Source organism: Pseudophryne corroboree, chromosome 6 (genome assembly GCF_028390025.1).
Source record: "Pseudophryne corroboree isolate aPseCor3 chromosome 6, aPseCor3.hap2, whole genome shotgun sequence".
In the NCBI taxonomy this organism is placed as follows: domain Eukaryota; kingdom Metazoa; phylum Chordata; class Amphibia; order Anura; family Myobatrachidae; genus Pseudophryne; species Pseudophryne corroboree.
The window spans coordinates 729,932,348-729,955,255 of record NC_086449.1 but is presented as its reverse complement, the minus strand read 5'-3'; positions in this window follow the sequence as shown (position 1 = coordinate 729,955,255).

The window sequence follows — 22,908 nt, the reverse complement described above, 5'->3', positions numbered from 1 at the left end:
CCCTCAGTGTCAATTTCCTCCTTACCCAGGAATGCCAATAGTCCTGCAGGCCATGTCACTGGCAATTCTGACGAGTCCTCTCCTGCCTGGGATTCCTCCGATGCATCCTTGAGTGTAATGCCTACTGCTGCTGGCGCTGCTGTTGTTGCTGCTGGGAGTCGATCGTCATCCCAGAGGGGAAGTCGTAAGCCCACTTGTACTACTTCCAGTAAGCAATTGACTGTCCAACAGTCCTTTGCGAGGAAGATGAAATATCACAGCAGTCATCCTGCTGCAAAGCGGATAACTGAGGCCTTGACAACTATGTTGGTGTTAGACATGCGTCCGGTATCCGCCGTTAGTTCACAGGGAACTAGACAATTTCTTGAGGTAGTGTGCCCCCGTTACCAAATACCATCTAGGTTCCACTTCTCTAGGCAGGCGATACCGAGAATGTACACGGACGTCAGAAAAAGACTCACCAGTGTCCTAAAAAATGCAGTTGTACCCAATGTCCACTTAACCACGGACATGTGGACAAGTGGAGCAGGGCAGGGTCAGGACTATATGACTGTGACAGCCCACTGGGTAGATGTATGGACTCCCGCCGCAAGAACAGCAGCGGCGGCACCAGTAGCAGCATCTCGCAAACGCCAAATCTTTCCTAGGCAGGCTACGCTTTGTATCACCGCTTTCCAGAATACGCACACAGCTGAAAACCTCTTACGGCAACTGAGGAAGATCATCGCGGAATGGCTTACCCCAATTGGACTCTCCTGTGGATTTGTGGCATCGGACAACGCCAGCAATATTGTGTGTGCATTAAATATGGGCAAATTCCAGCACGTCCCATGTTTTGCACATACCTTGAATTTGGTGGTGCAGAATTTTTTAAAAAACGACAGGGGTGTGCAAGAGATGCTGTCGGTGGCCAGAAGAATTGCAGGACACTTTCGGCGTACAGGCACCACGTACAGAAGACTGGAGCACCACCAAAAACAACTGAACCTGCCCTGCCATCATCTGAAGCAAGAAGTGGTAACGAGGTGGAATTCAACCCTCTATATGCTTCAGAGGTTGGAGGAGCAGCAAAAGGCCATTCAAGCCTATACAATTCAGCACGATATAGGAGGTGGAATGCACCTGTCTCAAGCGCAGTGGAGAATGATTTCAACATTGTGCAAGGTTCTGATGCCCTTTGAACTTGCCACACGTGAAGTCAGTTCAGACACTGCCAGCCTGAGTCAGGTCATTCCCCTCATCAGGCTTTTGCAGAAGAAGCTGGAGACATTGAAGGAGGAGCTAACACAGAGCGATTCCGCTAGGCATGTGGGACTTGTGGATGGAGCCCTTAATTCGCTTAACAAGGATTCACGGGTGGTCAATCTGTTGAAATCAGAGCACTACATTTTGGCCACCATGCTCGATCCTAGATTTAAAGCCTACCTTGGATCTCTCTTTCCGGCAGACACAAGTCTGCTGGGGTTCAAAGTAGAGATGAGCGGGTTCGGTTTCTCTGAATCCGAACCCGCCCGAACTTCAGCTTTTTTTACACGGATCCGAGCGACTCGGATCTTCCCGCCTTGCTCGGTTAACCCGAGCGCGCCCGAACGTCATCATGACGCTGTCGGATTCTCGCGAGACTCGGATTCTATATAAGGAGCCGCGCGTCGCCGCCATTTTCACACGTGCATTGAGATTGATAGGGAGAGGACGTGGCTGGCGTCCTCTCCATTTAGATTAGGGTTGAGAGAGAGAGAGAGAGATTGACCTGAGGCTGTGATACTGTAGAAGAGAGTGCAGAGTTTAGTGACTGACGACCACAGTGACCACCAGACAGTGCAGTTGTTTGTTTTATTTAATATATCCGTTCTCTGCCTGAAAAAAACGATACACACAGTGACTCAGTCACATACCATATCTGTGTGCACTGCTCAGCCCAGTGTGCTGCATCAATGTATATATATATCTGACTGTGCTCAGCTCACACAGCTTATAATTGTGGGGGAGACTGGGGAGCACTGCAGTGCCAGTTATAGGTTATAGCAGGAGCCAGGAGTACATAATATTATATTAAAATTAAACAGTGCACACTTTTGCTGCAGGAGTGCCACTGCCAGTGTGACTAGTGACCAGTGACCTGACCACCAGTATATATAATATTAGTAGTATACTATCTCTTTATCAACCAGTCTATATTAGCAGCAGACACAGTACAGTGCGGTAGTTCACGGCTGTGGCTACCTCTGTGTCGGCACTCGGCAGCCCGTCCATAATTGTATATACCACCTAACCGTGGTTTTTTTTTCTTTCTTTATAGTCATACTAGTTACGAGTATACTATCTCTTTATCAACCAGTCTATATTAGCAGCAGACACAGTACAGTGCGGTAGTTCACGGCTGTGGCTACCTCTGTGTCGGCACTCGGCAGCCCGTCCATAATTGTATATACCACCTAACCGTGGTTTTTTTTTCTTTCTTTATACATACATACTAGTTACGAGTATACTATCTCTTTATCAACCAGTCTATATTAGCAGCAGACACAGTACAGTGCGGTAGTTCACGGCTGTGGCTACCTCTGTGTCGGCACTCGGCAGCCCGTCCATAATTGTATATACCACCTAACCGTGGTTTTTTTTTCTTTCTTTATACATACATACTAGTTACGAGTATACTATCTCTTTATCAACCAGTCTATATATTAGCAGCAGACACAGTACAGTGCGGTAGTTCACGGCTGTGGCTACCTCTGTGTCGGCACTCGGCAGCCCGTCCATAATTGTATATACCACCTAACCGTGGTTTTTTTTTCTTTCTTTATACATACATACTAGTTACGAGTATACTATCTCTTTATCAACCAGTCTATATATTAGCAGCAGACACAGTACAGTGCGGTAGTTCACGGCTGTGGCTACCTCTGTGTCGGCACTCGGCAGCCCGTCCATAATTGTATATACCACCTAACCGTGGTTTTTTTTTCTTTCTTTATACATACATACTAGTTACGAGTATACTATCTCTTTATCAACCAGTCTATATTAGCAGCAGACACAGTACAGTGCGGTAGTTCACGGCTGTGGCTACCTCTGTGTCGGCACTCGGCAGCCCGTCCATAATTGTATATACCACCTAACCGTGGTTTTTTTTTCTTTCTTTATACATACATACTAGTTACGAGTATACTATCTCTTTATCAACCAGTCTATATATTAGCAGCAGACACAGTACAGTGCGGTAGTTCACGGCTGTGGCTACCTCTGTGTCGGCACTCGGCAGCCCGTCCATAATTGTATATACCACCTAACCATGGTTTTTTTTTCTTTCTTTATACATACATACTAGTTACGAGTATACTATCTCTTTATCAACCAGTCTATATATTAGCAGCAGACACAGTACAGTGCGGTAGTTCACGGCTGTGGCTACCTCTGTGTCGGCACTCGGCAGCCCGTCCATAATTGTATATACCACCTAACCGTGGTTTTTTTTTCTTTCTTTATACATACATACTAGTTACGAGTATACTATCTCTTTATCAACCAGTCTATATTAGCAGCAGACACAGTACAGTGCGGTAGTTCACGGCTGTGGCTACCTCTGTGTCGGCACTCGGCAGCCCGTCCATAATTGTATATACCACCTAACCGTGGTTTTTTTTTCTTTCTTTATACATACATACTAGTTACGAGTATACTATCTCTTTATCAACCAGTCTATATATTAGCAGCAGACACAGTACAGTGCGGTAGTTCACGGCTGTGGCTACCTCTGTGTCGGCACTCGGCAGCCCGTCCATAATTGTATATACCACCTAACCGTGGTTTTTTTTTCTTTCTTTATAGTCATACTAGTTACGAGTATACTATCTCTTTATCAACCAGTCTATATTAGCAGCAGACACAGTACAGTGCGGTAGTTCACGGCTGTGGCTACCTCTGTGTCGGCACTCGGCAGCCCGTCCATAATTGTATATACCACCTAACCGTGGTTTTTTTTTCTTTCTTTATACATACATACTAGTTACGAGTATACTATCTCTTTATCAACCAGTCTATATTAGCAGCAGACACAGTACAGTGCGGTAGTTCACGGCTGTGGCTACCTCTGTGTCGGCACTCGGCAGCCCGTCCATAATTGTATATACCACCTAACCGTGGTTTTTTTTTCTATCTTTATACATACATACTAGTTACGAGTATACTATCTCTTTATCAACCAGTCTATATATTAGCAGCAGACACAGTACAGTGCGGTAGTTCACGGCTGTGGCTACCTCTGTGTCGGCACTCGGCAGGCAGTCCATAATTGTATACTAGTATCCATCTCCATTGTTTACCTGAGGTGCCTTTTAGTTGTGCCTATTAAAATATGGAGAACAAAAATGTTGAGGTTCCAAAATTAGGGAAAGATCAAGATCCACTTCCACCTCGTGCTGAAGCTGCTGCCACTAGTCATGGCCGAGACGATGAAATGCCAGCAACGTCGTCTGCCAAGGCCGATGCCCAATGTCATAGTACAGAGCATGTCAAATCCAAAACACCAAATATCAGAAAAAAAAGGACTCCAAAACCTAAAATAAAATTGTCGGAGGAGAAGCGTAAACTTGCCAATATGCCATTTACGACACGGAGTGGCAAGGAACGGCTGAGGCCCTGGCCTATGTTCATGGCTAGTGGTTCAGCTTCACATGAGGATGGAAGCACTCAGCCTCTCGCTAGAAAAATGAAAAGACTCAAGCTGGCAAAAGCAGCACAGCAAAGAACTGTGCATTCTTTGAAATCCCAAATCCACAAGGAGAGTCCAATTGTGTCGGTTGCGATGCCTGACCTTCCCAACACTGGACATGAAGAGCATGCGCCTTCCACCATTTGCATGCCCTCTGCAAGTGCTGGAAGGAGCACCCGCAGTCCAGTTCCTGATAGTCAGATTGAAGATGTCAGTGTTGAAGTACACCAGGATGAGGAGGATATGGGTGTTGCTGGCGCTGGGGAGGAAATTGACCAGAAGGATTCTGATGGTGAGGTGGTTTGTTTAAGTCAGGCACCCGGGGAGACACCTGTTGTCCGTGGGAGGAATATGGCCGTTGACATGCCAGGTGAAAATACCAAAAAAATCAGCTCTTCGGTGTGGAGGTATTTCACCAGAAATGCGGACAACAGGTGTCAAGCCGTGTGTTCCCTTTGTCAAGCTGTAATAAGTAGGGGTAAGGACGTTAACCACCTCGGAACATCCTCCCTTATACGTCACCTGCAGCGCATTCATAATAAGTCAGTGACAAGTTCAAAAACTTTGGGTGACAGCGGAAGCAGTCCACTGACCAGTAAATCCCTTCCTCTTGTAACCAAGCTCACGCAAACCACCCCACCAACTCCCTCAGTGTCAATTTCCTCCTTCCCCAGGAATGCCAATAGTCCTGCAGGCCATGTCACTGGCAATTCTGACGATTCCTCTCCTGCCTGGGATTCCTCCGATGCATCCTTGCGTGTAACGCCTACTGCTGCTGGCGCTGCTGTTGTTGCTGCTGGGAGTCGATGGTCATCCCAGAGGGGAAGTCGTAAGCCCACTTGTACTACTTCCAGTAAGCAATTGACTGTTCAACAGTCCTTTGCGAGGAAGATGAAATATCACAGCAGTCATCCTGCTGCAAAGCGGATAACTGAGGCCTTGACAACTATGTTGGTGTTAGACGTGCGTCCGGTATCCGCCGTTAGTTCACAGGGAACTAGACAATTTATTGAGGCAGTGTGCCCCCGTTACCAAATACCATCTAGGTTCCACTTCTCTAGGCAGGCGATACCGAGAATGTACACGGACGTCAGAAAAAGACTCACCAGTGTCCTAAAAAATGCAGTTGTACCCAATGTCCACTTAACCACGGACATGTGGACAAGTGGAGCAGGGCAGGGTCAGGACTATATGACTGTGACAGCCCACTGGGTAGATGTATGGACTCCCGCCGCAAGAACAGCAGCGGCGGCACCAGTAGCAGCATCTCGCAAACGCCAACTCTTTCCTAGGCAGGCTACGCTTTGTATCACCGCTTTCCAGAATACGCACACAGCTGAAAACCTCTTACGGCAACTGAGGAAGATCATCGCGGAATGGCTTACCCCAATTGGACTCTCCTGTGGATTTGTGGCATCGGACAACGCCAGCAATATTGTGTGTGCATTAAATATGGGCAAATTCCAGCACGTCCCATGTTTTGCACATACCTTGAATTTGGTGGTGCAGAATTTTTTAAAAAACGACAGGGGCGTGCAAGAGATGCTGTCGGTGGCCAGAAGAATTGCGGGACACTTTCGGCGTACAGGCACCACGTACAGAAGACTGGAGCACCACCAAAAACTACTGAACCTGCCCTGCCATCATCTGAAGCAAGAAGTGGTAACGAGGTGGAATTCAACCCTCTATATGCTTCAGAGGTTGGAGGAGCAGCAAAAGGCCATTCAAGCCTATACAATTGAGCACGATATAGTAGGTGGAATGCACCTGTCTCAGGCGCAGTGGAGAATGATTTCAACGTTGTGCAAGGTTCTGATGCCCTTTGAACTTGCCACACGTGAAGTCAGTTCAGACACTGCCAGCCTGAGTCAGGTCATTCCCCTCATCAGGCTTTTGCAGAAGAAGCTGGAGACATTGAAGGAGGAGCTAACACGGAGCGATTCCGCTAGGCATGTGGGACTTGTGGATGGAGCCCTTAATTCGCTTAACAAGGATTCACGGGTGGTCAATCTGTTGAAATCAGAGCACTACATTTTGGCCACCGTGCTCGATCCTAGATTTAAAGCCTACCTTGGATCTCTCTTTCCGGCAGACACAAGTCTGCTGGGGTTGAAAGAACTGCTGGTGACAAAATTGTCAAGTCAAGCGGAACGCGACCTGTCAACATCTCCTCCTTCACATTCTCCCGCAACTGGGGGTGCGAGGAAAAGGCTCAGAATTCCGAGCCCACCCGCTGGCGGTGATGCAGGGCAGTCTGGAGCGACTGCTGATGCTGACATCTGGTCCGGACTGAAGGACCTGACAACGATTACGGACATGTCGTCTACTGTCACTGCATATGATTCTCTCAACATTGATAGAATGGTGGAGGATTATATGAGTGACCGCATCCAAGTAGGCACGTCACACAGTCCGTACTTATACTGGCAGGAAAAAGAGGCAATTTGGAGGCCCTTGCACAAACTGGCTTTATTCTACCTAAGTTGCCCTCCCACAAGTGTGTACTCCGAAAGAGTGTTTAGTGCCGCCGCTCACCTTGTCAGCAATCGGCGTACGAGGTTACATCCAGAAAATGTGGAGAAGATGATGTTCATTAAAATGAATTATAATCAATTCCTCCGCGGAGACATTGACCAGCAGCAATTGCCTCCACAAAGTACACAGGGAGCTGAGATGGTGGATTCCAGTGGGGACGAATTGATAATCTGTGAGGAGGGGGATGTACACGGTGATATATCGGAGGGTGATGATGAGGTGGACATCTTGCCTCTGTAGAGCCAGTTTGTGCAAGGAGAGATTAATTGCTTCTTTTTTGGGGGGGGTCCAAACCAACCCGTCATATCAGTCACAGTCGTGTGGCAGACCCTGTCACTGAAATGATGGGTTGGTTAAAGTGTGCATGTCCTGTTTTGTTTATACAACATAAGGGTGGGTGGGAGGGCCCAAGGACAATTCCATCTTGCACCTTTTTTTTCTTTTCTTTTTCTTTGCATCATGTGCTGATTGGGGAGGGTTTTTTGGAAGGGCCATCCTGCGTGACACTGCAGTGCCACTCCTAAATGGGCCCGGTGTTTGTGTCGGCCACTAGGGTCGCTAATCTTACTCACACAGTCAGCTACCTCATTGCGCCTCTTTTTTTCTTTGCGTCATGTGCTGTTTGGGGAGGGTTTTTTGGAAGGGACATCCTGCGTGACACTGCAGTGCCACTCCTAGATGGGCCCGGTGTTTGTGTCGGCCACTAGGGTCGCTAATCTTACTCACACAGCTACCTCATTGCGCCTCTTTTTTTCTTTGCGTCATGTGCTGTTTGGGGAGGGTTTTTTGGAAGGGCCATCCTGCGTGACACTGCAGTGCCACTCCTAGATGGGCCCGGTGTTTGTGTCGGCCACTAGGGTCGCTAATCTTACTCACACAGCTACCTCATTGCGCCTCTTTTTTTCTTTGCGTCATGTGCTGTTTGGGGAGGGTTTTTTGGAAGGGACATCCTGCGTGACACTGCAGTGCCACTCCTAGATGGGCCCGGTGTTTGTGCCGGCCACTAGGGTCGCTTATCTTACTCACACAGCGACCTCGGTGCAAATTTTAGGACTAAAAATAATATTGTGAGGTGTGAGGTATTCAGAATAGACTGAAAATGAGTGTAAATTATGGTTTTTGAGGTTAATAATACTTTGGGATCAAAATGACCCCCAAATTCTATGATTTAAGCTGTTTTTTAGTGTTTTTTGAAAAAAACACCCGAATCCAAAACACACCCGAATCCGACAAAAAAAATTCGGTGAGGTTTTGCCAAAACGCGTTCGAACCCAAAACACGGCCGCGGAACCGAACCCAAAACCAAAACACAAAACCCGAAAAATTTCAGGCGCTCATCTCTAGTTCAAAGACCTGCTGGTGAGAAAATTGTCAAGTCAAGCGGAACGCGACCTGTCAACATCTCCTCCTTCACATTCTCCCGCAACTGGGGGTGCGAGGAAAAGGCTCAGAATTCCGAGCCCACCCGCTGGCGGTGATGCAGGGCAGTCTGGAGCGACTGCTGATGCTGACATCTGGTCCGGACTGAAGGACCTGACAACGATTACGGACATGTCGTCTACTGTCACTGCATATGATTCTCTCACCATTGAAAGAATGGTGGAGGATTATATGAGTGACCGCATCCAAGTAGGCACGTCACACAGTCCGTACTTATACTGGCAGGAAAAAGAGGCAATTTGGAGGCCCTTGCACAAACTGGCTTCATTCTACCTAAGTTGCCCTCCCACAAGTGTGTACTCCGAAAGAGTGTTTAGTGCCGCCGCTCACCTTGTCAGCAATCGGCGTACGAGGTTACATCCAGAAAATGTGGAGAAGATGATGTTCATTAAAATGAATTATAATCAATTCCTCCGTGGAGACATTCACCAGCAGCAATTGCCTCCACAAAGTACACAGGGAGCTGAGATGGTGGATTCCAGTGGGGACGAATTGATAATCTGTGAGGAGGGGGATGTACACGGTGATATATCGGAGGATGATGATGAGGTGGACATCTTGCCTCTGTAGAGCCAGTTTGTGCAAGGAGAGATTAATTGCTTCTTTTTTGGTGGGGGTCCAAACCAACCCGTCATTTCAGTCACAGTCGTGTGGCAGACCCTGTCACTGAAATGATGGGTTGGTTAAAGTGTGCATGTCCTGTTTATACAACATAAGGGTGGGTGGGAGGGCCCAAGGACAATTCCATCTTGCACCTCTTTTTTCTTTAATTTTTCTTTGCGTCATGTGCTGTTTGGGGAGTGTTTTTTGGAAGGGCCATCCTGCGTGACACTGCAGTGCCACTCCTAGATGGGCCCGGTGTTTGTGTCGGCCACTAGGGTCGCTTATCTTACTCACACAGCTACCTCATTGCGCCTCTTTTTTTCTTTGCGTCATGTGCTGTTTGGGGAGGGTTTTTTGGAAGGGACATCCTGCGTGACACTGCAGTGCCACTCCTAGATGGGCCCGGTGTTTGTGTCGGCCACTAGGGTTGCTTATCTTACTCACACAGCTACCTCATTGCGCCTCTTTTTTTCTTTGGTCATGTGCTGTTTGGGGAGGGTTTTTTGGAAGGGACATCCTGCGTGACACTGCAGTGCCACTCCTAGATGGGCCCGGTGTTTGTGTCGGCCACTAGGGTCGCTTATCTTACTCACACAGCTACCTCATTGCGCCTCTTTTTTTCTTTGCGTCATGTGCTGTTTGGGGAGGGTTTTTTGGAAGGGACATCCTGCGTGACACTGCAGTGCCACTCCTAGATGGGCCCGGTGTTTGTGTCGGCCACTAGGGTCGCTTATCTTACTCACACAGCTACCTCATTGCGCCTCTTTTTTTCTTTGCATCATGTGCTGTTTGGGGAGGGTTTTTTGGAAGGTACATCCTGCGTGACACTGCAGTGCCACTCCTAGATGGGCCCGGTGTTTGTGTCGGCCACTAGGGTCGCTTATCTTACTCACACAGCTACCTCATTGCGCCTCTTTTTTTCTTTGCGTCATGTGCTGTTTGGGGAGGGTTTTTTGGAAGGGACATCCTGCGTGACACTGCAGTGCCACTCCTAGATGGGCCCGGTGTTTGTGTCGGCCACTAGGGTCGCTTATCTTACTCACACAGCTACCTCATTGCGCCTCTTTTTTTCTTTGCGTCATGTGCTGTTTGGGGAGGGTTTTTTGGAAGGGACATCCTGCGTGACACTGCAGTGCCACTCCTAGATGGGCCCGGTGTTTGTGTCGGCCACTAGGGTCGCTTATCTTACTCACACAGCTACCTCATTGCGCCTCTTTTTTTCTTTGCGTCATGTGCTGTTTGGGGAGGGTTTTTTGGAAGGGACATCCTGCGTGACACTGCAGTGCCACTCCTAGATGGGCCAGGTTTTTGTGTCGGCCACTAGGGTCGCTTAGCTTAGTCATCCAGCGACCTCGGTGCAAATTTTAGGACTAAAAATAATATTGTGAGGTGTGAGGTATTCAGAATAGACTGAAAATGAGTGGAAATTATGGTTTTTGAGGTTAATAATACTTTGGGATCAAAATGACCCCCAAATTCTATGATTTAAGCTGTTTTTTAGTGTTTTTTGAAAAAAACACCCGAATCCAAAACACACCCGAATCCGACAAAAAAAATTCGGTGAGGTTTTGCCAAAACGCGGTCGAACCCAAAACACGGCCGCGGAACCGAACCCAAAACCAAAACACAAAACCCGAAAAATTTCAAGTGCACATCTCTAGTATATATCTGCTTACGCAGTGAATATGATACATTACCTGGATGTTCACTCCTTTATCTAGCAAATCAAATGTTGTTTTTAAAAATGCAATTGCTAAAGAACAATGAGCAAAAAAAAATATATGGGGGAAATGTATTAAGCCTTGAAGAGAGTGGAGATAGATAAAGTACCAGCCAATCAGCTCCTAACTGCCATGTCACAGGCTGTATTTGAAAAATTACAGTTTTGAGCTGATTGGCTGGTACTTTATCTCCGTCCTCTTTATCTCTCCCCAAGTCTTAGTACATCTGCCCCTATTTGTCTATTGCATAGTGAGCCGGACACTTTCTGGCACCTTATAAATAAAAGTTAATAATAATAATAATAATAATACTAATAATAATAATAATATTAAATAGAAATAATATTAACATATGTCTATGCCTACATGATAAATATGGGCCAGAAAATTCACATTGTCAGCCATGTACAAAGCTCTGGTGTCAGTGCGACTCACAGATTATGTTTTGTAAGCAACTCTCAAAACTTGTCACAGCTGAATTTATCTCCATCATTTTAAGTTTCCACAGGCAATAAATCTCTCTGAGGGGCTGCATGTCAGCGAGTAGTCACTGCCCTGTCAGATCATACACACTTTCCCTCTCAGGGCTTCGGTTACAATAATAGACTTACCTGCAGTCTGCATCAGGCAGCATTACATTTAGAGACTATAGACAAAGAGCTGTCAGTGTCTATGGCCCTATGACTGAGTGACATCTCCCTGGTTACTGAGCAGCTTTCCCTCACATACGATTTGTGCATTGGTGAAACAGAATTTTTGAAAATGTGAAACTGTTAATATTTAAAGTATGATTTCAATGTAGAATATTATTGATGTTGAAGGAATCATTTCTACCTTCTATAAAGTTGTTCCCAAACCTGCTGGCAGCTCGTTGTCTCAATTACATTTTCCGCTTATCGTCTTACAAAGACTTTGGGGGAAATGTAATGGAGAAATTTTTTTGCAGCAACTTAGAAGTCGCAGCATATTGTGGGAAGTTTCTGGCAATATTGCCTTCCTAATCACTATAGCCAGCAATTGGGAAGGTGAAAACCCAAACTGCCAGCTTAGGCTAACCTCCGCTTGGACCAACGCAGTGTTATGTTTTTATTAGAGATGAGCGGGTTCGGTTTTACTCGGTTTTACTCGGATTTACTCGGTTCTCAAAACGGCATCTTATTGGCTCGCGGACGTCACGTGTTTTGGATAGCCAATAAGAAACATCCGGATAAAACCGAACTGGCGTTAATTCTGGCGTTACATCCGAACCCGCTCAACTCTAGTTTTTATTCTTTTAGAATTTTTCTTTTCTTTAAATGGGGGCTCACCCCCTGTGACCCAAGAGACTGACTGTTCGTGCCCCAAGAGACCAACAGTCCGTGATCCGAGAAATTGTCTGTGACCCAAGAAAACGACTGACCATGAACAGAGAGACTTACTGTCTGTGACCTGAGAGACCAACTGTCCATGATCCAAGAGACCAGCACTCCATGGCCTGAGAGACTGTCTGTGGCCCGAGAGGCCGACTGACCCTGACCCGTGAAACCAACTGTTTGTGACCTGAGAGAGTGACTGTCTGTGATCTGAGAGACCAGCTGTCCATGACCCGAGAGACTGTCTGTGGCCCGAGAGTACCACTGACCCTGACCCGTTAGACCAACTATCTGTGAGGTGAGAGACCAGCTATCCATGACCCGAGAGACTGTCTGTGACCCGAGAGACTGACTGTGATACGAGAGGTCGACTATCCATGACTCAAGAGACTGACTGTCTGTGACCCGAGAGGTCGACTGTCCATGACTGACTATTGAAGGACCATCAGACTGAGAGACAGACCAGCCCCCCGACCCCCAACTTTCTGTGCACCATTTTCCGCTCATCCGCTCACCACACCAACTAATTTTACATGTATCTCTTGTACCAAGGATAGGGCTGGTGCATGTGCTCACTGGCAATGATAATAGCTATGAAACCAAGCATGTGGATAGTGATGGTGCGGTTGCCTAGATGCGTACATTTTGTCATGTGGGCAAATATCCGCATTAACTTTCATGCATGAATGTGGGTGTAATTGCAGCCGGTTTGCGTGCAAACTCTTGAACGGCCTAAAGAGAGTATAAAGATCAAGAAAATTAAAAGACTAATTCAATCCACAGCTCACAATACACTGGATAACACAATGTGGTTTGGGCCTAACATAAACAGTGGTTGATAAAGATTCTGACATAATTAATCTGATCACAGTTTGCAATGATTAGCACAGTCTCTGTAACTCTCTCAGACTCTCAATGGCTCCTTCGCACCTATGCTTGTCTCTAGGAGGCGTCTACAACCTGCTCACAATGGCCGCGGCATCCGTGCCTCTGCATTCTGCATAGATCTGACGGAGCCTGGTCCCCGGATGCGGCATCCCACGCCCACTCTCCCAGCTCTCACGACTCTCCTACAAGCACCCGCTGCTTTAGCTCTGCAGCATAGCTCACAGCTGCCTCCTGCATGACCGCCCGGCTCACCGGTTCACTGTTTCTGCTCCGCTCCTCACACACACGTCTACTCACAGGAATGGCTCCAGCTCCAACCAACGTCACACTCTCTTCTTCCAACAAGCCTCCACTTGCTCCATCCAATCGGATCCCGCCACCTCACAGTACGGGACATGTGACCGGGCTTTGGTCCATTCCTTTAACTCTTGCTGTGCCAGCAATTAAGTTCCAAGGCCAGCAAACACGGTCTTATTCAATTAAAGGAGCACACACATTTTTCTCTGGGGTGCCACACATGCGCAGATGCAAATTTATGCTCTTTTTTGGGTATCTCCGCCCTATTTTGAGTTGGACGAAACTTGGCCAGATCTCCTTTTCTGTAAGACAGGGCATTTCAGGGCGGGAACTGGGCAGGGACAATGGGATCACACATATAGTAACCAACCTAACTTGAGGAAGTGTCACAGGTACGTATGAAAAGCTCTGTGCCACTCTGAGTCGCGCGTGCTGGTAAGGGAAGTCTGTATCTGATTGATATCTATTGCACCTGGCATGGGGTAGCGCAAGTGCAGTTGCCAATGATGACAGTTACGGTGGCATCAAATCACTGGGCAGTATAGTACATGCACAAACCGCCAGATTAGCCGTAAGGATTGCTGCATTAGCATTCAGGCTTCTGCGGCTAATTTGCATTTTGACTCAGCCACTTGCACCTACACATCCCCACAGAGAGACATAAAAAATCTGGTTGCCCCTGTGCTAGTCCCTAGTCTACTCTATATTTATATGAAAATAAATAAACCCTATAATTCATTAAATTACAGTAAATTGAAAAACATGGTAACGCTAATACAGTGAAGGCACCTGTTACAGCGTCAGTATACTCAATAATGAATAATCACAATATTGCTATTTGGCAATAATGCCACTAGGTGGAGCAAGAATGTCATTATATACTAAACATTTACCTATAGCAATATGCTTTCTACTTTTTAGAATTGAAAAAAAAAAAAATCTCACCAGCATTTAAATAAATAAATTGAGTAGGAGAGACAGATAATAAGAATTTACTTACCGACAATTCTATTTCTCGTAGTCCGTAGTGGATGCTGGGAACTCCGTAAGGACCATGGGGAATAGCGGCTCCGCAGGAGACTGGGCACAAAAAGAAAGCTTTAGGACTACCTGGTGTGCACTGGCTCCTCCCCCTATGACCCTCCTCCAAGCCTCAGTTAGGACACTGTGCCCGGACGAGCGTACACAATAAGGAAGGATTTTGAATCCCGGGTAAGACTCATACCAGCCACACCAATCACACCGTACAACTTGTGATATGAAACCCAGTTAACAGCATGATAACAGAGGAGCCTCTGAATAGATGGCTCACAACAAGAACCCGATTAGTTAACAATAACTATGTACAAGTATTGCAGACAATCCGCACTTGGGATGGGCGCCCAGCATCCACTACGGACTACGAGAAATAGAATTATCGGTAAGTAAATTCTTATTTTCTCTGACGTCCTAGTGGATGCTGGGAACTCCGTAAGGACCATGGGGATAATACCAAAGCTCCCAAACGGGCGGGAGAGTGCGGATGACTCTGCAGCACCGAATGAGAGAACTCCAGGTCCTCCTCAGCCAGGGTATCAAATTCATAGAATTTTGCAAACGTGTTTGCCCCTGACCAAGTAGCTGCTCGGCAAAGTTGTAAAGCCGAGACCCCTCGGGCAGCCGCCCAAGATGAGCCCACCGTCCTTGTGGAATGGGCTTTTATTGATTTAGGCTGCGGTAATCCTACCGCAGAATGCGCCAGCTGAATAGTGCTACAAATCCAGCGCGCAATAGACTGCTTAGAAGCAGGAGCACCCAGCTTGTTGGGTGCCATCAGGATAAACAGCGAGTCAGTTTTCCTGACTCCAGCCGTCCTGGAAAAATAAAATTTTCAGGGCCCTGACTACGTCCAGCAACTTGGAATCCTCCAAGTCCCCTGTAGCCGTAGGCACCACAATAGGTTGGTTCAAGTGAAAACCTGAGACCACCTTCGGGAGAAACTGAGGACGAGTCCTCAACTCTGCCCTCTCCATATAGAAAATCAGATAAGGCCTTTTACATGACAAAGCCGCCAATTCTGACACACGCCTGGCCAAGGCCAACAGCATGACCACTTTCCACGCGAGATACTTTAGCTCCATGGTTTTAAGTGGCTCTACCCATGCGACTTTAGGAAATCCAACACCACGTTGAGATCCAAAAAGTGCCACAGGAGGCACAAAAAGGAGGCTGAATATGTAGTACTCCTTTAACCAAAGTCTGAACTTCAGGCAGTGAAGCCAGTTCTTTCTGGAAGAAATTCGACAGAGCCGAAATCTGGACCTTGATGGACCCCAATTTGAGGCCCAAACGTCACCCCTGCTTGCAGGAAGTGCAGGAATCGACATAGTTGAAATTCCTCCGTCGGGGCCTTCATGGCCTCCCACCAAGCAACAAATCTTCGCCAAACGCGGCGATAATGTCTTGCGGTGACATCCTTCCTGGCTATGATCAGGGTAGGGATGACTTCCTTCAAAATACCCTTTTCCTTTAGGATCCGGTGTTCTACCGCCATGCCGTCAAACGCAGCCGCGGTAAGTCTTGGAACAGACAGGGTCCCTGCTGCAGCAGGTCTTGTCTGAGCGGCAGAGGCCAAGGGTCCTCTGCCAGCATCTCTTGAAGTTCCGGGTACCAAGCTCTTCATGGCCAATCCGGAACCCCGAGTATGGTTTTCACTCCTCGCCTTCTTATTATTCTCAGTACCTTGGGTATGAGAGGTAGAGGAGGAGACACATAAACCGACTGGTACACCCATGGTGTCACTAGAGCGTCCCCAGCGATCGCCTGAGGGTCCCTTGACCTGGCGCCATATCTTTTCAACTTCTTGTTGAGGCGGGACGCCATCATGTCCACCCGTGGTCATTCCCAACGGTTTACCCGCATTTGGAAAACTTCTGGATGAAGTCCCCATTCTCCTGGGTGTAGGTCGCCCATCGGAGAATCCTTGTGGCTTCTGCCATCGCCATCCTGCTTCTTGTGCCGCCCTGTCTGTTTACATGGGCGACCGCCGTGATGTCGTCTGATTGGATCAGTACCGGCTGGTTCTGAAGCAGGGGCCTTGCTTGGCTTAGGGTATTGTAAATGGCCCTTAGCTGCAGAATATTTATGTGAAGCGAAATCTCCTTGGAAATTTCTTCCCTGTGTGACTGCACCCCAGCCCTGAAGGCTGGCATCCGTGGTCACCAGGACCCAGTCCTGTATTCCGAATCTGCGGCCCTCTAGTAGATGAGCCCTCTGCAGCCACCACAGCAGCGACACCCTGTTTCTTGCTGACAGGGTTATCCGCTGTTGTATCTGTAGATGGGACCCGAACCATTAGTCCCACAGGTCCCACTGGAACGTCCTTGCGTGGAGTCTTCCGAATGGAATTATGCTTCGTACAAAGCTACCATTTTTCCCAGGACTCATGTGCATTGATGTACCGACACCTGTCCTGGTTTTAGGATGTCTCTGACTAGAGATGACAACTCCTCGGCTTTTCCCACTGGAAGAAACACTCTTTTCCGGTCTGCGTTCAGAAACATTCCCAGGAACAGAAGACGTGTCGTCGGGACCAGCTGTGACTTTGGAATATTGAGAATCCAGTCGTGCTGTTGTAGCACTTCTGCTACCCCCACTACCAACTGTTCTTTGGACCTCGCCTTTATCAGGAGATCGTCCAAGTACCGGATAATAAAAACTTCCTTCTTGCGAAGGAGTATCGTTACTTCGGCCATTACCTAGGTAAAGACCTTCGGTGCCGTGGACAACTCCAACGGCCGCGTCTGGAACTGATAGTGACAGTCCTGTACCACATATCTGAGGTACTCCTGGTGAGGGGGGTAAATGGGGACATGCAGGTACGCATCCTTGATGTCCAGGGAGACCCTGTAATCCCCCTCGTCCAGGCTCGTAATAACCGCCCTGAGCGATTCCATCTTGAACTTGAATCTTCTGATATAAAAGTTCAAGTATTTTAATTTCAAGATGGGTCTCACCGAACCATTTCGGTACCACAACCACTGTGGAATAGTAACCCCTTCCTTGCTGAAGGAGGGGTACCTTGACAATCACTTGTTGTGATTATAGTGTTGAATATCCACCAACACCGTCTCCCTGGCAGAGGGAGGTGCCGGTAAGGCAGATTTTAGGAAACGGCGGGGGGGAGAACGTCTCGAACTCCAGCCTGTACCCCTGAGATCCTGCTTGAAGGACCCAGGGATCTATGTGAGAGAGCCCACTGTCCGCTGAAATATCTGAGACGGGCCCCCACCGTACCCGGGTCCGCCTGAGCAGCCCCAGCACCATGCTGTGGACCTACCGGACGCAGGGAGGACTTCTGCTCTTGGGAACTAGCTGTGTGTTGCAGCTTTTTCCTCTACCTTTGCCTCTCGGCAGAAAGGATGAGCCTCTAGCCCTCTTGCTTTTCTGGGGCCGAAAGGACTGTACTTGATGATACGGTGCTTTCTTTTGTTGTGGGGTAGCCTGTGGCAAAAAAATCGATTTCCCAGCAGTAGCTGTGGAAACGAGGTCTGAAAAACTATCCCCAAACAGTTTTACCCCCTTATAGGGCAACTTCCATGTGCCGATTCGAGTCGGCATCGCCTGACCATTGTCAAGTCCATAACCCCCGTCTGGCGGCAATGGACCTAGCGCTTATTTTTGATGCCAGCCGGCAAATATCCCTCTGAGCATCACGCATGTATAAGACCACGTCTTTTATATGCTCTATTTTCAGCAAAATATTGTCCCTATCCATAGTTATTTTCCGACAGGGAATCTGACCACGCAGCGGGAGCACTGCACATCCATGCCGAAGCAACGGCTGGTCGCAATATAATGCCCTAGTGTGTGACCATATCTTATAGGGTAACCTCCTGCTTTCTATCAGCAGGCTCCTTCAGGGCGGCCGTATCCGGAGACGGTAGTGCCACCTTTTCTGATAAGCGTGTAAGCGCTGTATCTACCCTATGGGGTGTTTCCCCGCGTGACCTATCCTCTGGCGGGAAAGGGTACGCTGCCAATAACCGTTGTAGAAATTATCAATTTCTTACCGGGGGAAGACCACTCTTCCTCACACACCTCATTTAATTTCTCAGATGCAGGAAAAACTACTAATAGTTTTCTCTCACCAAACACAATACCCTTTTATGTGGTACCTGGGGTATAATCATAAATGTGTAATACATTTTTCATTGCCTCAATCCTGTAACGGGTGGACCTATTTGGAGGGTACACCAGTCTCATCGATGTCGACACTGGAGTCAGTATCCGTGTCGACATCTGTGTCTGTTATCTGAGGTAGCGGGCGATTTTAAAGCCCCCCATGACATTTGAGACGCTGGAACAGGCACAAGCTGAGTAGCCGGCTGTTCCGTGTCGTCGACCTTTTATGTAAGGAGTTGACACTTTCACGTAATCCTTCCATAAGTTCAACCACCCCGGTGTCGACCCTGCAGGGGGTGACAACATATTTACAGGCATTCGCTCCGCCTCCACCTCATTATCCTCCACATACCTGTCGACACAGCCGTACCGACACACAGCACACACACAGGGAATGCTCTGATAGAGGACAGGACCCCACAAAGCCCTTTGGGGAGACAGAGGGAGAGTATGCCAGCACACACCAGGGCGCTATATATCACAGGAATAGCACCTATAAAAAAGTGTTTTCCCTTATAGCTGCATATATTTGTATACTGCGCCTAAATTGTGCCCCCCCTCTCTTTTTAACCCTTTCTGTAGTGTATTAACTGCAGGGGAGAGCCAGGGAGCTTCCCTCCAACGGAGCTGTGAGGGAAAATGGCGCCAGTGTGCTGAGGAGATAGGCTCCGCCCCCTTCTCGGCTGACTTTTCTCCCGCTTTTTTCTGGAATCTGGCAGGGGTTAATATACATCCATATAGCCCTGGGGGTTATATGTGATGTATTTTTGCCAGCCAAGGTGTTTATATTGCTGCTCAGGGCGCCCCCCCCCAGCGCCCTGCACCCATCAGTGACCGGAGTGTGTGGTGTGCATGAGGAGCAATGGCGCACAGCTGCAGTGCTGTGCGCTACCTTGGTGAAGACTGATGTCTTCTGCCGCCGATTTTCCGGACCTCTTCTTGCTTCTGGCTCTGTAAGGGGGCCGGCGGCGCGGCTCTGGGACCGGACTCCGAGGCTGGGCCTGTGTTCGGTCCCTCTGGAGCTAATGGTGTCCAGTAGCCTAAGAAGCCCAAGCTGGCTGCAAGCAGGCAGGTTCGCTTCTTCTCCCCTTAGTCCCTCGATGCAGTGAGCCTGTTGCCAGCAGGTCTCACTGAAAATAAAAAACCTAAAACTAACTTTTTCTAAGAAGCTCAGGAGAGCCCCCTAGATTGCAACCAGCTCGGTCGGGCACAAAAATCTAACTGAGGCTTGGAGGAGGGTCATAGGGGGAGGAGCCAGTGCACACCAGGTAGTCCTAAAGCTTTCTTTTTGTGCCCAGTCTCCTGCGGAGCCGCTATTCCCCATGGTCCTTACGGAGTTCCCAGCATCCACTAGGACGTCAGAGAAATTGGGAAAAGCAGAGTGTATGAAACAGGGGTATATAAGGTGCACCAAGTACATTAAGATGTGGAGCTAACAATCTAGTGGGAAAAAGTAGAGCTGAGACAAGGGGCCTGATTCAGAGATGCACATAAAACACATGCAATGCGGGGGTCAGACCCGGATTAACGGTGGGGTGGAAGGGGCGGTCTCCCTGGGGCCCCCACACACTGTCCTCACAACTGCAAAAAAAAACATCGGAGTAGGAGTACAGCATTTACTTGTCTCCTCTCCGTCCTCCTCGGCAGCTGAGACATTCCATTACAGCTGTCGCCGCCGAGAAGCTTCACTCACTGCAGTGTGAAGTCTCGCGAGATTTGACATTATCTTGCGAGACTTCACGCTGCTGTGAGTGAAGATCCTCAGCGGCCACAGCAGTAAAGGAACAGCTCAGCTGCCGAGAAGGATGGAGAGGAGAGGAGACAGGTAAATGCTGTACTCCTGCTCCAATGTTTTTTTTGCAGTTGTGAGGACAGTGTGTGGGGGCCCCACAAATTTGTTGCCCAGGGGCCCCCACAGACCTTAATCCAGCCCTGGAGGTTGGTGACTTACTCTTCCTGGAGTCCGCGGGGACACACCAAAATTAATTAATCCCACTCTCCTGGAAGTACAAAGATAATAGGCAAATATGGTCCAAAAGCAGATACAATCGGCCATGAGGGTCAGTACATCAAGATAAGGCTTGCCTTGAGATGTATATGTAAGAAATAAAGCACCAACCAATTAGCTGCTGACCTTTTTCAAACACAGCCTGTAAAGGGACAGTTAGAATCTGATTGGCTGGTACTTTATCTCTCTCCATGCTTTGATAAATCTGCCCCAGTGCCGTTTCTTGCGGCGGGCGAGCCGTGCAACCGCACGGGGCGCCCGCCGCGGCACTTCCTGAGCACTTTCAAACCCCCCTCCCCTCTCCTCCCGAGTGCCCAGCTCGGGGGGGGGGGGGGTTTCGCGGAATGACGCGTTTGCGTTGTGACGTCACGACGCAATCGCGTCATTCCGCGAAACCCCGCCCCCCCGAGCTGGGCACTCGGGGGAGGAGGGAGAAGGGGGAGCCAAGCCGGCCAGCACTGCGCAGACGAGGGAGAGGCGGCTGAAGAGCGGGAAGAACCGCTTCAAATGTAAGTCAGCCCCTCTCCCTCTCCCTCTCCCTCTCTCTCTCTCCCTCCCCCCCACCACCACCTGCCGTACTGTGTAAAATAGGGTCACCTGTCTGCCGGAATGTGTAAAATGGGGACACTTGCCTGCCGGAATGTGTAAAATGGGGACACCTGTCTGCCGGAATGTGTAAAATGGGGACACTTGCCTGCCGGAATGTGTAAAATGGGGACACCTTTCTGCCGGAATGTGTAAAATGGGGACACCTGTCTGCCGGAATGTGTAAAATGGGGACACTTGCCTGCCGGAATGTGTAAAATGGGGACACTTGCCTGCCGCAATGTGTAAAATGGGGACACTTTCCTGCTGCAATGTGTAAAATGGGGGCACGTGCCTGCCGCAATGTGTAAAATGGGGACACTTGCCTACCGTGCTGTGTAAAATGGGGACACTTGCCTGCTGTAATGTGTAAAATGAGGACTTTTTTTTTTTTTTTTTTATCCTGTGGTGGCCGTGATGATGAGATCAGATGAGGCCACGCCCACCTTAAAGCCACGCCCATTTTAACAAGGTCACGCCCCCTTTCCGGGAGCGCACGCGCACATACTTTTCCTCTTTATATCTGGGGGGGGGGCGCATTTTTTCTTATGTGAATGGGGGGGGGGGGGGCGCATTTTTAAATCTCGCACTGGGAGCCAAATTGGCTAGAAACTGCCCTGATCTGCCCCCTGTCCTTTGTAAGGGCTAGTGGAAGTGACATGGAGGATGATTGTGGTTAGTCAGCATCTTGTGTTAGCATACCCTCCAACTGTACCTTTTTAATAGGTACAGTACCTTTTTTTATGGTCTGTACTGATTTTTGGCTCTCCAAACTTCCATTGAAAGTATAGGAAAAGGGGTGTGACCACGCCCCCTTTACACGTGGCCACGCCCCCTTTTCTAATTTGATCCGATTTTTATGTATAAAATGTTGGAGGGTATGTGTTAGACTGGTAGTGTGGTACTAGTGTGATACCTCATTAGTTTAACCACCTGTAGTGATATACTGTATGTATGGGGCATATACAGTACAGGTTGAGTATCCCATATCCAAATATTCCGAAATACTGAATATTCCGAAATACGGACTTTTTTTGAGTGAGAGTGAGATAGTGAAACCTTTGTTTTTTGATGGCTCAATGTACACAAACTTTGTTTAATATACAAAGTTATTAAAAATATTGTATTAAATGACCTTCAGGCTGTGTGTATAAGGTGTATATGAAACATAAGTGAATTGTGTGGATGTACACACACTTTGTTTAATGCAAAAAGTTATAAAAAATATTGGCTAAAATTACCTTCAGGCTGTGTGTATAAGGTGTATATGTAACATAAATGCATTCTGTGCTTAGATTTAGGTCCCATCACCATGATATCTCATTATGGGATGCAATTATTCCAAAATACGGAAAAATCCCATATCCAAAATACTTCTGGTCCCAAGCATTTTGGATAAGGGATACTCAACCTGTATAAACATTTATTAACAAAAACTGTTGGGACACTAAAGTTCATACAGATACACAGGTATCCCTCACAGAGGGGACCAGGGGCAAATGCAGGATTTACAGGGGAGGTTTCCAGAGAGGGGTGGAGCCAAGCGTGGGGGTTGAGACTAAGGTGAACCAGCATATACCTGGTCCGTTAAACAAGTGTATATAC